A 16,490-nucleotide genomic window follows, 5' to 3' on the forward strand; every position below is an offset into this window, starting at 1 on the left:
CATTCCAAGATCTATACGATGAATGCAACGGGTGTACGAATTTGTAAAGAAACATTTTTTGCAACTTTTGGTAGGGACTTTGCTGACGTCAGCAAAATTTTTACACCCTTATATCTCCTTAGGCGATTGTCAAAAACATACGATACTATACATTATTTTGATCAGCGTTTTAACCTCTACACATTACAGACAACAAATGACTAAATTTCACCAATTTTCTTTTTGTTTATGCACTGCTGACATCAGCAAAAGGTCTAAAATAACGAATTTTTACATTGTCCTCCTGCCTAAGTGGATTTCTCCACGGGCCTTATCGACTAGTCTTATATAATAATACGCCAGTTCCGTGTCTCTGTGACAGGCAAAGTGGATGTCTTCATTTTCCTTTGATATTGCCGAAAAATGCATGTCTAATATGGTAAATATTCAGACATTACGGCGCGACGTCAATAACACCACTTTAACGTCAATATCCTATATTAAATTAATGAAGCCATTACAGTGCACCTAAAACTTTGAGGCTAAATAACTTGGAAACGAGTTGGTGACGTCAATGATTTTTCACCGCGTGGGTAACTACGGACCACCTTGGACCAATTTGGGTAAGTTTCCCAAACCTGGGTCCCCGAATCCGTTTCGGAATGGACGGGTTGATGACGTCATCAAAAAACCTTTAAACCCTAATATCTTTGCAACCGTTTGTCAAAAGTATATGATCCTATACATTTTCTTGATCAGTGTTTCAAGATCTATACGATAGAGACAACAGGTATACAAATTTCTAAAAAAAAAATTTTTCGGTTTCGACGGGGCCATTGCTGACGTCAGCAAAATCTTTAAACCCTTATATCTCATTAACATCAAAATTTTTATTCTGCTTTAGTGGATTTTTCCACGGGCTTTATCGACTAGTAATAATAATAATAATAATAATAATAATAATAATAATAATAATAATAATAATAATAATAATAATAATAATAATAATAATAATAATAATAATAATAATAATAATAATAATAATAATAAAAAATAATAATAATAATAATAATAATAATAATAATAATAATAATAATAATAATAATAATAATAATAATAATAATAATAATAATAATAATAATAATAATAATAATAATAATAATAATAATAATAATAATAATAATAATAATAATAATAATAATAATAATAATAATAATAATAATAATAATAATAATAATAATAATAATAATAATAATAATAATAATAATAATAATAATAATAATAATAATAATAATAATAATAATAATAATAATAATAATAATAATAATAATAATAATAATAATAATAATAATAATAATAATAATAATAATAATAATAACAATATTCCTAATTCATTTTCGGATAGCCGCACGACCGTTTAGGATAGCCGCACAACCGACAGGATAGCCGCACAACCGTACAGGATAGCCGCACAACCATACAGGATAGCCGCACAACCACTTAGGATAGCCGCACAACCACTTAGGATAGCCGCACAACCACTTCGGCAGCCGTGACATTATCATGCTTTCATTAAAAAAATGGCTACCAAGCGGATGCCATGCGATGACTCTGGCCAGTGTATTCGAAAAGTTTAACAACTGTAGCTAACCATTTGTTTAATGTTCAACGGAAGCTGTTGTATTTAAACTTTTAAAGAAATAAGGGTTACTAATTTTTAATCACAGATTACACTTCTGTAGCTTTAATCTTCTGTTAAGTATTTGCAGCTGTGATGGGAAGATCTGTCTTGGATATATGCAAAATATCAAATGTCTTCTGCTGATAATTTATGATAGCTAGCTAGCTGGCTAGCTAACTATATATATTTATAGATTTATTTTTTTCTTGAACTTTATTGAAAGTAGCTAGGTAGCTAGCTAGCTAGCTATAGCTACATATACAATAATATAGCTAGCTATAGCTAGCTGTAACAGTTTGATTATAGTTGCAGAATTATAAGTTATTCCTTACCACGAACTTATTTCTGAAGCTGAAAATTATTGCTGTAAAAATTTTGAGATTTCTTGATCAGGAAATCTTTCTGAAAGTTTTTTTGATTAAACACGAAAATGAATGCGGGCTAGCTAGCTAGCTAGCTATTTAAGGGCTGAAAATTAAGAGCTGAACTCTCATGATAATTGCATGCAAAATGCTTGTAAAATTTTAAAAACATTAGCAAATTTTTTTGATTATTTCAGTATTTCGGGGACCATGCACTATTGCTGCAGAAACCATAAAAGCTAAAACTTTTTCCTTTTTAAATAGTATTTTTTTCTCTATATAAAATAATATCCACTTCTGTACGGGTTAGCAAATAAAAAAAGGTGTGTGTGTGTGTATCAGTATACTTGATATCAGTATATATTTGATTAGTTTGGCCAAACTCTCTTGTTATCCATTATATATAAATTAAAATGGATAAATAAATATGGCACAGCTAATAATAAACAAAGTGGAAAAAGTAATCTTTCCCTGATGCTTCTGTATATAGCTAGCTGAAAATTTTAAAAATATTTTGAGCATTCTATGCGCAAAGTGCTCAAGATAAAGTTTTTATGCGCAACAACTTATGAATAAAGTTAAAATGAATCTTCCTAAATTTGAAGTATCAAAATGAAGTATAATGTAACAGGTATATATACCTGAAATTGATCTATGTTTAGATTATTTTTTAAATTTTTCGTTATTTTTATAACTTCCAGGTGTCAACTTGACTCTAGTTCATTTGTGGTTTATTTTTCTAAGATTTTAAGTTACAAAAGAGCCCGTAATGTATATGTAAAGTATATTTTTTTACTGTATATACTTCGGTGTTATGTTTGGTGTGGTAAAGTAAAAATTTTTTATCTGAAAATTGACAAAAGTATTCTTGGGCAGTTGATATGTACATTTAAGATGTAATAACCAATATTTATAGGCATTGATGTGGACTAGATATATGACATTTAGACAAGATGGTAGACAGAGACACAGGACATAACATAAAAAAATATGGAAATATTTAATGTAAAGATGACACGATAACATATAGAAATGTAGGCTAGTGATGGCCAGGCAGCCTCTCGAAATTAACTTTTTTTTATCATATCCACTGAAAAAAATTCAAGCTATGTTCTATAACTATTATTTAATCTTGTTTTTACTGACACAGCGTTGTTAAAGTGTGCAGTGAAAGTAAATTTTGTGTTTGGGTGGATATTTTTATGTTGATGACAAAGCTCAATCTTTTTGTTAAAGTTTAAACTTAGGAAAAATAAAAACGATGACGTTAAACTTGGAATGGTGTGTTTTAAAATCGTGTGACGATATTCCCCCAAAATATTTATTATATATATACCTATCATTATAATTATCGAGTTCTTTAATTTAGGCATTTTAAGAGAAACCGTATTAATTTCAACCAAATGTTTACATCAAGATCAATTAAAATAAGCTAAGTATATATGGTTTTAATAAAATTTGTTAACAGATTTGCTTCAACCCCACTCCCTACCCCTTTCACATAAATGTTTCGAATTAAGAAACATTTTTTGTCACTTTTCTCCAACTCTGGGGCATCTTAATACCTTGAATATTGTAAATATACATAAAGTCATTGTTAGGGATTTTGTGTTTGCCATTATTGGTGATGCAGCAGAGATTTGAGGAATATTTAGGGTTGGACGAGATGCTCGATAATAAGAACAAATCCTGTTTATCGTTTTTATTTCATAAATTTTTGGAGTCCAGTAAGCCACAATTTTTTAAAGCTTTTCGCAAAATAATATAATGTACATTTAAGGTAATGCTATCGCTCCAAAACATTTTTTACTGTGAACCTGACAAAAATGTTTTGTTGAGAAAGAATATAACTACTTAAACATTACAATATATATAATCCCTAATCCCTAAAACACGAGTATTTCGACTGGAATGGATTCTTTTGTTTTTATACATAGTATGGTATTTGACTTTATTTGAGAGCTCTCAATTTAGTAGTATTGAAAATATAAATAACAATGATGTGAGGAACATGTAAAGATATGTAATAATTAAATAGAGAAATTACTCATTTTTTAAATCATATGGAGTTTGGGTTATATACAGTTAACATAAAGTGTGACCTTATTATGTAAAGAGCTATGATTTCAAACCTGTTCAAGAACTAAATATGCTTTATAATGTTTTATAGTTTTAGACTGACACAAAAATTATCAGTAGTAGGGAAGCTTTCAACAACAACATGCTGAAGGTTAGACAAAAAAGTCACAAATAGGTTGATTGTCATTGAAATTAAGTATGGGAACTGGACAAAATACAATTACTGTAGGTAAGCAAATTTTTATACAACAAACTTGGAATGTACTGTACATAAAATCATACACATTCTTTATATAAGATATCTTAATTAATATATCTTTCCTGCACTCTGCAATTCTTTTAATGAAAGATGATAATTGATTTTTTTATCATAATAATGTCATTATAACTGCCAAAAATACCTGATTTATGTTTTTTATCCTGTTTTGTTAACAATTTAGGCAACTGTCAACCTTAAAGTTTCTTGTGTTTCTAATAAAAAATGTGTCTTTATAATCCTGATCATTTGTCCAAAAAGTGACACACTTTTTTGATAGCCATTTTTGTTTCCAACTCCCTCTGGTAATCGATACATGATTTTATCTGAAAAATTAGTGATTCTTTGTTGCCTCTTTCATTGATAATCCATACATTATATTATTAAATAAATTGCGGTGATTGTGTATTTACCACTTTCGTTTCCACCCCCTCTCATAATCCATACATCAATTTATCAAAGAGATTACAGTGATTCTTTTTTGCTACTTTAGTTTTTAACTCCTTCTATGATTCTGTGATTCTCTATTTACAGTTCTGGTTTATACTTTTTATTATTAATATTTATCAAAGATATGACAGTGATTCTCCATGTAGGATGTAATTTTTTTTCTAGAAAATTGTGATACACTGGATTAGCATTGGTTCAGACTTTGGCGGCTTGTTTACGACAGCACAAAATTAACGATAGTACAGAGAAGCACACATAATTCATATATGGAGTGCTGCATTGTTACAGTAATGTGTTCAAGTTGGATGAAAATGACACTGTTGATTAGTGCTCTGTAATTAACCCTAATATTAATTGGAATAATATATATTCTTCTTTTTTTACTAATTTTCTTACTTTCCTAAACAACGGTAAACTTGAACTCGCTTTGGCCTAATGTTCAAATAAACGGGGTCTTGATGTATTAGAGTTAAGGATCTGATCTATAAGCAACCAGAGTCAAGCATTAGTAGAATATTGCTTAATTTTTAGCGCAAGTGTTAATAACCTATTCGACCCGGATTCCGCCTTATGCATGACTTTTGATAGGTTTATACAAAATAAATAAAATTTAGCACACTTTTTTTACGTCATATAAGAAAAAGAGGGCGACAAATTTTACTCTGTCAGGATTTTTACTGTGATGTCACCGGAAGCTGGAAATTTGTCCAAAATACAACTATCTGTCTAAAAATCAATTACTAAGTTTTAAGGCGAATTTTTACATTATATTTGAAGTTTCCGACAGCCAAATTAACATTTTTTTGTTTTTTACGCAAAATAGCCTGAAAATCTGTTTTAATAATAACCAATAGCAGCAACAAATTTAAGAAACTAATAAACATCCTTCGATTATGAAAAAGGCTCGCATTTAAAATAAACGCCTCTCTCAAACGTACGCTAATTAACAAAACGCATTACTACTGCCTGTCTGCGAGGTCTGGCCGGGTTCGTCAGGGATTTCTAAATCGCGCTCGAAATCTTTAAGCTACAATTAAAAAAAGTGCAATATATTTTTATCGACTTTGCTGCGACTAATAAATTCCTGTACCTCACTTGCAAGATTGCCAGGTTTTTCAATATTCAATCCTAAGCTATTACAAACTTGTTCCTAGATCCTTTTGCTAACGTAGCGTTATATCGAAATGACAAAGGGTACAGGGATCAAAGATAAAGATATCTTACAGTTTTAAATTGAATACACTGGTGACATCTTTTTGTTTTAAGTATTTAACAAAACGTAACACCTGTTATGCATTTCGCCTTAACCATTCGCACTTTCGTTCCGACAAATGAATGTAGCGTAGAGAAGAAGACGTATAACTGTGCCCTTTAATTGTTTCACTTTTATGCGATTTAATTGGGATTTATATTTGAGAGTAAAAATAACGAATTGGATCACTGATTTGGAAAACGATTTTTTGTACACAAGATTTAAAGTTAAATAGAAGAATTTTGGTTAGGATACAGCTTGATAAAGGTATTGGTAATTATGCATTTTAAAACGAAAACTGTCTTTCCTCCATATACTATACTAGTATTGAAGTCACTCTCTGATAATAAACACTCTGGACCATCATAAGAAAAAAGGCGCCAGGGACTAAAAGCTGGATTACGTATAGATAAAACATTGGATAACCGACGATGATTCTCTTTTTACCACTTTTGTTCCCATTTCTCCGGGATAATCCATACACCATTTATAAGGAAATTACGGTGATTTTTATTTTACCTCTTGTTTCCAACACTCTCTAATAATCCATATCGTAATGTTTCGAATAAACGCCCAGGGTGTTTATTAAATTTTGTGAGTGAGAGCTTAGTATTTTTTTTAATTACGGATGAAAGGAAAGACGCCAGGAATTACGACAAATATTCGATAAGCCTTTACAAAAGAGATGTTCTTATTGGACATATGTATGTTACCATTTTAAAAATAAAAGTTGGACTAGTTAGTAGTATTAACTAGTTTCTGAGGTTTTTAAAAATGAACTTGCTAAGAGGAAAAAACGTTTCCTACGGCAAAGTTAAAGTTGAGAAAAAAGTGTACATAGATAATTTCCTATTACGAATAAAGAGGCAAGAGAGTTTTCCTTTTGGTTTGAATAAATGCTCCCGCTGGATGTGCGCTATCCAGCGGGTTGTCTATTAAAGGCAGCTTTTAAATTAAAAAGATAAAAAGATGGGGGCGTTTAGACAAGAGGGGCGTTTCATGAAAACAGCGATTATTTAAACCATTAACACATTTTTTGAAAGATTACAGTGATCCTCCATTTATCAGTTTCATCTGCAACCGCCTTATATGCACTATTCTATCTAAGATAGTACAAAGATTCTCAATTTAACACTTTTATTCCAGCTTTCTCGACTGACCCCAAGATTGAACCAGAATACCGTAATGATCCAAACAAGCGCCCTGGGTGCTTATTAAATTTTTAGATATTTTGGGCGCTTAATCGAGGGAGGGCTTAAAAACGCTGGGCGCTTTCATCAGGTGGGCGCTTATTCGAGGGGGCGCTTAGTAAGTGCTGGGTGCTTATTGAACTTTGAGGAAATTACCTGGGCGCTTATTCGAGGGGCGCTTAATAAATACTGGGCGCTTATTCGGATCTTTACGGTGTTTAATTTTTATTATGTACAACTGGTTATTTTTTGCTACTTTTTTAATTTCACAATAGGTTTGAAAGTAATGGAAGGTACAACGGGCGTAAAGAATCAGACAACGGAGAGGAATACGGATATAGAGAAAAAGGTTGGTTATAATTTTAAATGGTTAGTCATTTTGAGGCTTAATACTAATATAAATGCATAAAATGTCCAACCAGTTTGTTTTTATTTACATATATGTAAATTACATGACCTTTCTGCTAGTGCTATATAGTTTTTGCCGGCGGCGTTGTCTTATGTTTAAGCATGTTTTGCCGTGTAAATACAACATGTTTTCTCAGAAAGTTTTCAATTATAATAATTATGTTTAAAAGGCGGGTAATCTCTTTCGTAGAGTGGGATGAGCAAAGATGGAACAAAGCAAAAGAACCCATCAACGGCAACGGAACTTTTAAAAAATATTTTAGCGTCAAAGAGCAAATTTAGAGAGAGCAAAGACAAATTTACCGAGCAAGAGATGACTTTGCAATTAGTTAATGTGACAAAATCAAGCGCCAAAAAAGAAGAATTGGAAAGTAAGAAGATAGTGAATGAGACCAAGCAATTGAAAAGAATGTTTAATAAAGTTGAAATACTGGACGGTAGATACATAAAATTCGAAGACAAAGACAAACAATATAAACCCGTTGTGTGTAAAGAACTTTCTCTACCTATTATTAACTACCTCGATCAGGGACCAGCTTTTGTATCTTGTAAACCTTTACCAAAGGAATTAAGAGATAATACGCAAATTCAATTGGATTCGAACTGTAAAGACGTGACTAAAAAGGAAAATGGTTATTGTGAAATATGCGCAGTACATTTCGAAGATCTCGAGATTCATCGATCAACTGAGCAACACACAGCATATATATCTGATGGAGCTAATTACGCTAGCTTGGATCGGGTGATCAGTAATGTCAATAAAAGGAATGAAAACGAAGTAACTGAAAATTGTACCATTAAAGGAATCAGCATGTTTAACGCAGAATTGATTGTAACTGTCATAAGTTGTGGCTATGTCAAAGGTACTATGAAGGGCAATGAAGACTGTTGGAGGCACTTGGCATTTGCCAATGGTGGTAGAACTCAGAAGGATCTTGATGACACAAAATTATTGGAATTGGTACCTGAAGAGATCATGTCCATGATAGAGAAGCAAATAAGGCAGATTCTTGGAGAACATTATGAAAACGGTTACATTAGAGATTACATCATAAAGGTTTTACTCCCGGACGCTATTATATGCTTGTTTTCTACAGTAATGAAATGGACAAAAGCAAAAACCGAGGAGCACTTCAAAGTATATCTTACGTACATAGATGAGAATAACAATATGACTTTTAAAGAAGACGAGACTTTCCAACAGCACATCAAACGTGGAATGGTAAATCATCAAAATTTTATTAAAGAATTGCACTCAAAAATTCAAAACAAAAGGTCACAAATAGACTTTGAAGTCACAAATGGAGCAACAGAAGCGACGAAAGTTTCTGATGCTGAAATAGAAAGTGAGAAAGAAGTTTTTCTTCAATCCACAGAAGCCAATGCGACAAATACAAAGGAACAACCTAAAAAAAGAAAATCTGGTAGCATCGTTAAAGAATGTCCAGTTTGCAATATTAGTCAAAAATATATTACGCGTCATTTACGTAGAGCGCATAAATGGAGCTGGGAAAGTGCAGCTGCAGCTTCGAGTCAATTCGGGTTGAAAAATAGCCAGAAGAAAGGTGTGTTTGTTTGTTATATCATTGAAACCTATTCGGTCCCGGGAGGGTGGGGGCAGATTCCGCCTCAGACTTTTTTCCTTTAATAACTTCCTTATGCCATGTTGTATGGCAATGAAACTTACTGAGATTCAATAATTATCTATTAGGCACGCAAATGCCAAATGTTTTGATCCCACACCTCTAGGAGGCTTAGATATTGGCTATTACTCGAAACTACTCCTAAAAATCTCTATCAAATCTAATAACTTTTTTTAGGATTATCCTTAGAGCATGAAAAACTTACATCACCACTTCGTTTCCTTAAGTACAATAATTATTCCGATTTCCAAATTTTGTCGTATTTTACCCAAAAACCAGGTTTTTTTCAATTTTCGGGTAAAATCCGACAAAATTTGGAAATCGGAATAACTTGTTAGACGAATTATTCAAAAACCGAGATATATGTTAAATAAATTTTATTTGACTTTCAGATAGTGGTATTATAAATAAATTTCCAGCTTTCGGTAATGTCACAGAAAAACTGCTGACATTTCTGTTTTCTTCGTAATATAAATGTGCCAATTTTTATTTCATTGGGACAAGCCTCTAAAATGTTAGTTTCAAAGCAGGGATAAAACGCAGTCAGACTATTCTTAGGACAAGTTGCGGCTTTCTTGGCAAATTAATTGTGCACAAAAATAAATTCCTCGTTTCTACAAGCATATGTGAATAACCGTATATATTTTCGTCTTTTCTTTCATTAAAGAGTTGGACAAGAAGAGTAGCAACTACCATTACAGTCGAATGTGTCCATTCCCGAACTGCTTTCTCGTAAGATCAAACTTACCTGATCATCTAGCAAGGTTTCACAAAATAGAGAAAGGACCCAAATTTTACGAAATGCTTAAAATAGCGCCAAAATTCGAAGAATCGTATCTGCCAGAGGACTTTTCGCAGTCTCCCAAAAAATCGTTCCAAGACATCCTCGTCAAGAAAGCAGAGGCCGCAAGTAGTAATGATAACGCCGATATATCGCAAAACAGGAAACGCAGGTTTGATTACTCATCGAGACCAAATTCATTAGAGAGCAATGTGGTACCCAAAGAGACCAAAAAAACAGTCTTTGTACACGGCGACGATCAAGAGAAGTTGGGAAATGAGGAATCCAGTTGCGTAATTGAATCAATGCATCAATCTTCTAATGTTAATGAATTTTGTCAGTTGCGGCTACGGCCAAAAGTAAGATATGAGATGCCCGCAAAAGAACAAGTGCCGGAGTCAGATGATTCTACTGAGGATGAAAATAACATTAGCGGCGAATATTTAGGAGAAAGAAGTGGTGATGATGATTGTTGCGACCAAGCTCTTGGTAAGAACGTGGAAAAGCTTGTAGAACGGTTTAGGGAGTATATGGTTGGTCCTGATCGCAAAAGAGATGAAGCTTCAATGTACGTAATCGCTGGAGATATTCGACGTATTTTTCGGGCTATAAATGTTAAAGATGACGTGAGTATAGTTTTCAAAAATGGTGGTAACGACTTTAGAGAAATATATTTGAACCAATACTGCAAGCAAAAAAAAACGAAGCCAACAAGCGTGAAGAAATACCTCTACTCTTTAATTGATTTATGCGAATTCTTAATCGCAGAACATGTTGCCCTACCAAACGTTTCCAGCCACGACATTACAACAATGATTGGTAAACTCAAACAATGGAGAAAGAACTTTAGAAAGGAGGAGAAGCTAGCGCGATTTGAAAGAATGTCTGAAGATCAGGAAATGTTGGTCACTAAAGATCAAGTACTGAAATACACAAACAGTAATCAGGCTCGAAAAGCCACGGAAATTATTCAAAAGTTAGCACAGTATGGTGCTTACCCCATAAGTCAAACTGATTATTGTATGGTGAGAGATCATATTTACTTTACAATACACTTTACATTGGCACAGCGATCAGGTGTTACTGCCAACATGACCATGAATGAATTCCTGAATGCAAAGAACAAAGACGGAGTGTGGATTATCGATGTATGGAACCATAAAACAGTCGAGACTTATGGACCAGCTAAAGTCATATTATCTGAAGATAATTTTAATAGTCTGAAAACATACATCGATTTTGCCAGGATTCAAACTAATCCAAGGTGCACCGAAGTGTTCCTAAGCTGGTCTGGAAGAAAAGTGAAATCGGGCGATATAAGTAAAAGACTCCATTTGTTATGGGAGCGAGTAGGAAACTTTGAAAACAAGATAATACGGAAAAATCTCTCGTCGAACATTGTCAGAAAGTCTGCAAGCACAGGCCTGAGAGAGTCAAAAAGCGCACATATCGACGATGCTGCAAACTTAATGTCCCATAGTATAAAAACCGCTGACCAGCATTATTATTTACGGAACATAGAAAAGTCTTCGTTGATTGGAACAAGTTCGATAACGAATTTGTTTCATGGAACAGATAACATCAATAAAACGCCAACGAAGAAAAAGACTTGGACCGAAAAAGAGTGCGAAGTATTAAAACATACTTTTGATGAAAAAAATGAGATCAGTCTAAGTGAGGTGAAAAAAAAGAGCGACTCCCTGTCGTCACTGAATGCTTCTCCCAGACAAATGTATGACAAGCTTCGTCGTATGAGTAAACCTGCATTTTCTCCCATAAAGCGACGAAGTTTATTTTCCAATGAAGATATAAAAACATTAAAGCATTATGGAGGTAAATTAATTGAAGGAGGTGCGTTAACAGAGGAGAGAGTAAGGGATTGTCTGAGAGAATGTAATTTGATGGAAAACTTTAGTTTTACTCAAATTCGAACACGAATCATGTATGAACGCAAGAAAAGGCTGGTAAAATAAGGTGAGTAATTTTTCCACATTTTGTTTTGAAACGTATGGTTATATCAGTGGTAACTAATTTTTACTATCTTATTTCTCTTTAGCTGATGTATATATTTGGATTTACGACTACCTGCTTGCACGGTTTGAACATACATATCATAAACTAACATGTTATTAGATTTTTTTAGTTTTATTATTTTTGTTAAATTATCGTGATAAGGACTTTATTAGCCGTTGCAACTATTTCACCAATTTACAAAACGTTCGTTGTCGTAGTCACGTAGTCACCTCATTCACGCGTAAAAACACCAAAGTTGTTGTTTTTATACCGTCTCGTATTCAGTTATCATGTGACTTTAAATTCTTTTAATACGCTTTTTATATAAGAAACTTTTGGTCTTACGTCAATGTTTTTAACTTTACAAAGAGTGCCTCTGAAAATTTTTAAAATCATTGCTCTTGACACGCATTAAAATTGTTTTTTAGAAGAAGTTTTGACAAGTTGTATAGTATATGTCAGGATATAAACGTTTCTTATTTGGAACGTGTATTTCTGCATATTTTTTTCATTTTTTGAAGTTTTTTTCTAACTTACTTTTGTTGTCAGATTTTCCATTGACTGTTTTATGTTGTTTATAATTTTTGTTAAACCTTTTTTTTGTTACAAGTATTGTGACTTTCAAGAAAACGTACTTCAACGCTTATACATTATATATTGTCTCCAATGCGCATAATCTGTTGCCAGCCGACAATTTTTTTTCCTCAGATATCAATCAGTATAGCTATAGTTGTATATCATACAATAATTAATTTGAAACCTTGTACGTCGTAATATAAAGTTCAATATTTCAGAGACAAATGATTTCTGAAACTCCTGATTTTTTCATTTTTTAATATATCCAAAATCACAATTATGGGGGTTTGGGCCCTTTAACAGAACTACTTGAATTTCTTGGATATCTATACTACCGATATAAAAATAATTACTTTGATGTTTAAAAATGGGATAGCTGCACAACCGCTAATTATTTTAATTATCTCGGTACTTGCTTTTGTTCATCGCTTCAACATATAGGATAGCTGCGCAACCGTTGATTATTTTAATTATCTCGGTACTTTTATCGATTTAATTGCGTTTTTTTCATCGTTACGACAAATAGGATAGGTGCACAACCGCTAATTATTTTAAATATTTTAGATCAATTTAATTGCGTTTTAATATCTTTTTTATATATAGGATAGCCGCACAACCGGTAATTATTTTAATTATCTCTGTACTTGTATGGATTTAATTGCGTTTTACTATCTTTTCGATATGTAGGATAGCCGCACAACCGGTAATTATTTTAATTATCTCTGTACATGTATGGATTTAATTGCATTTTAATATCTTTTCGATATGTAGGATAGCCGCACAACCGGTAATTATTTTAATTATCTCTGTACATGTATGGATTTAATTGCATTTTAATATCTTTTCGATATGTAGGATAGCCGCACAACCGGTAATTATTTTAATTATCTCTGTACATGATATGCAACCGGTAATTATTTTAATTATCTCTGTACATGTATGGATTTGATTCTGCTTTTCGTAATATGTAGGATAGCTGCACCGTTATTACTGAAAATAGGAAAATCGTCTCTTTCAATACCTTAAAACAGAAGCTTGCCAATTCCTCCTTTATTTGTTTCTATATTTTTATCAATGCAGTATGAATTTTTTTCTTATGTTGAGATATATATGTTAGCTCTACAACTGTTACCGACTTTCCATACATATCTTGCTCGTGTGGGCGATTTTGGACAATTAACAACAACATATCGGCGGCATGTTTCAGCTTCTCCTACAATGTCTGTATAATTTACGTTCACTTAAATTCAAATATTCAAGTTGTGCACGAAAATTGCCAGGCTTTTGTTAGGTCATTTATAACTTCAGGTAAAAATAACATGGCCGGAAATAATCGGAAAGACTATGTAGTCATAGGGGGCATAATAACTTTCCTACTAAAAAAAGGAATATGTATCTCTTTCTATCTTTCGGCTTCTGATGGAAAATTTTTATCGACATTTTGATGCAACTACAATGCAGCTTTTCTAAATTACAAAAATATCGAATTATTTATCGTTTTTTTACCATTGAACCATGAGCGTTGATGTCTGGAAGGGCATTTTCGGCCAATCTAGAGATGCAAAATTTAAAATTTTTTTACTCGGCGCCCGTTATGGGGGTGCCTCGGGTAGTCATTATAGGTCCCCTCCTCAATACTAAAATTGTGGTTACAGTAATGCATCTAGTCTTCTTTAAATTTCTTCTTTAAAGTGTCGAGTTTTCGTGATTTTTGTTTTAAAGATACTATTAATTTTTGCAAGTATTTAGTTGTCTTACATAGTACTTTACGTGTACGTAATTTAATTGCGTTTATTCGAGGCGATAGTAAAAGTATATAAAAAATCCATAACTGCTATTGTTTGCTCTTTTTATTAAAAGGTAATTTCATTGGTGATATTATAATATAGAAATTTCGTTAATACAACTAAACACAATCTCTCATATTTGATACATCGGTAAAATAAGGTATCCTAAAAAACTGCAATAGAGACGAAGTGTAAAAATTTGAATAAAGACCCCTCTTTTTTGAACGTCTCCCCCCCCCCCCCCCCCCCCCTAAAATGAAACCTCGATTGAAAAATCTGAACGAGGGACTTTAGCTACTAGACTTAAGATATATTTTATGATCGTGTCAAGAGTAATGTCAGGGAGTTATAAATGGATAAAAGTAGTAGGAACGTGTGCGTAATAATCCATGCTAAGCGTTCACTAAGGAATTGATCGATTAACGAATGGAATTAAATGTTGGTGCGCGAAAATGAATGATGGGTTCCATAAAGTTTTATAAAAACTAGTTGATAAGGCCCATGAAAAAATCTCATTTAGGAAAAAGATCGGCCCTTTGACATTTAATGACCTTTAGCAATGACCCGTCGATGTAAAAACCATATTTTTAGGTGTTACCTGTATTGTGTGGAGTTTTGAACTCTGATCAAATTAATTTATAGGATCGCGCGGTTTTGATTAGCACTTAAAGAGATGTAAGAATTATTGCTTACATCAGCAATGTTTCTATTTTACAAAAATTTTTTTGAAAAATATGCTCAACCGGTGCCTCTATTGTGTAGAGCCTTAAATGTTGATCAAGAAAATAGATACGATATTATGTTTTTGACGAACGGTTGAACTGATATCGTGATCAGAAAAGTTTTTGATGACGTCGTTAGCTATCTGTTCCGAAATAGTTAGGTTGACCGAGCTTTAGAAATTTTTTTCGAGTGGCTACACACACAGGAGATGGCGTCAGTTATTTCCACTCGTTTCTTCAAGTAGGCTTAAATTTAAAACTGTGATGTATAACGTTTCCACTAATCTTAATACACTACAACCTTGACGCCAGTCTTGTTATAAACGTCAATGATACGTCTTTCGAATTTTGATGCCGTCAGCAATGAATCATGGATGCACAAAAAAGCTTTTTTACAATTTCATTGTATGGTGAAAAGCTACTGTACAAAGTAATGTATTGGATTGCGCAGTTTTTATCAGCAAAGAAAGATATAGGATTATAAAAAATAAAAAACTTTCCCACCAATGCACAAAAATTTTTTGACTGATCAAGAAAATATATACAAATTTGTGTTTCGACGAACGGGAAGAGACATTCCATGTGGTGATTAAATAGATGAAGTCATTAGGCAGGCCTGTTCTGAATCAGGTGGGTTGACTCAGATTTAGAAAATTAGTCCTTAGTTAGTTTTAGGTAGTCCCTTTACCCAGTCGGTTACTTCTAAAACTTAACAGTGCAATACAATGCCTTAACTAACCTTAATACTTTTCTCTGATGTCGATATCGTTTTAACGCAAAAATCGGTAGATTGCAAAAGAATTTTAGAGGTGGTGTGGTATAGACTTTGTTAAAGAGAAGTACGAAAAAGAAAACCCACACGGAAGTATCCTATTTAAGTTTGATAAACTTACTTATGATAAAATACCACAAGATGTTAGCATCGGTTTATTTGACTCTTCTTGAAGGCCTATTTCTATTTGACTGTGTATATTGAAAATAATGAATAAAAAAAATGTTTATCATGTGTTTTAAAATTTCTTTAGACATACACAAATCTTACCACTTCTTTACTAAAACAATCAATAGTGTATGAAGCCTTCATTGCAAAATCTAAACGAGGGGATTTCCGCTATAAGGATTACAGATAAATTGGAAATCAAATTAACAAAACTTCAGAAGTTACCCACACACATCCGTTCTCTACATACGATACTTGGAATCCTTCACCGGAGAGTAGGGACAACCAATCGAAAAACAATCGAAAAACAAACACTACCGCTTAACAGACCACAGGCTATATTCGTCAAAATAATCACGCAGCATGCAAAT

At 32.7% G+C, this 16,490-nt stretch overlaps 1 long non-coding RNA gene across 1 annotated transcript; it reads left to right on the plus strand.

The window, feature by feature from the left end:
- The first annotated feature begins 1,367 nt into the window (after positions 1-1,367).
- On the plus strand, positions 1,368-5,190 carry LOC130622471 (uncharacterized). The gene is made up of 2 exons (XR_008981085.1): positions 1,368-4,330; positions 4,973-5,190. It is a non-coding gene; the product is annotated as an uncharacterized LOC130622471 (long non-coding RNA).
- The last annotated feature ends 11,300 nt before the right edge of the window (positions 5,191-16,490 follow it).

Source organism: Hydractinia symbiolongicarpus, chromosome 12 (genome assembly GCF_029227915.1).
Source record: "Hydractinia symbiolongicarpus strain clone_291-10 chromosome 12, HSymV2.1, whole genome shotgun sequence".
Lineage (NCBI taxonomy): Eukaryota > Metazoa > Cnidaria > Hydrozoa > Anthoathecata > Hydractiniidae > Hydractinia > Hydractinia symbiolongicarpus.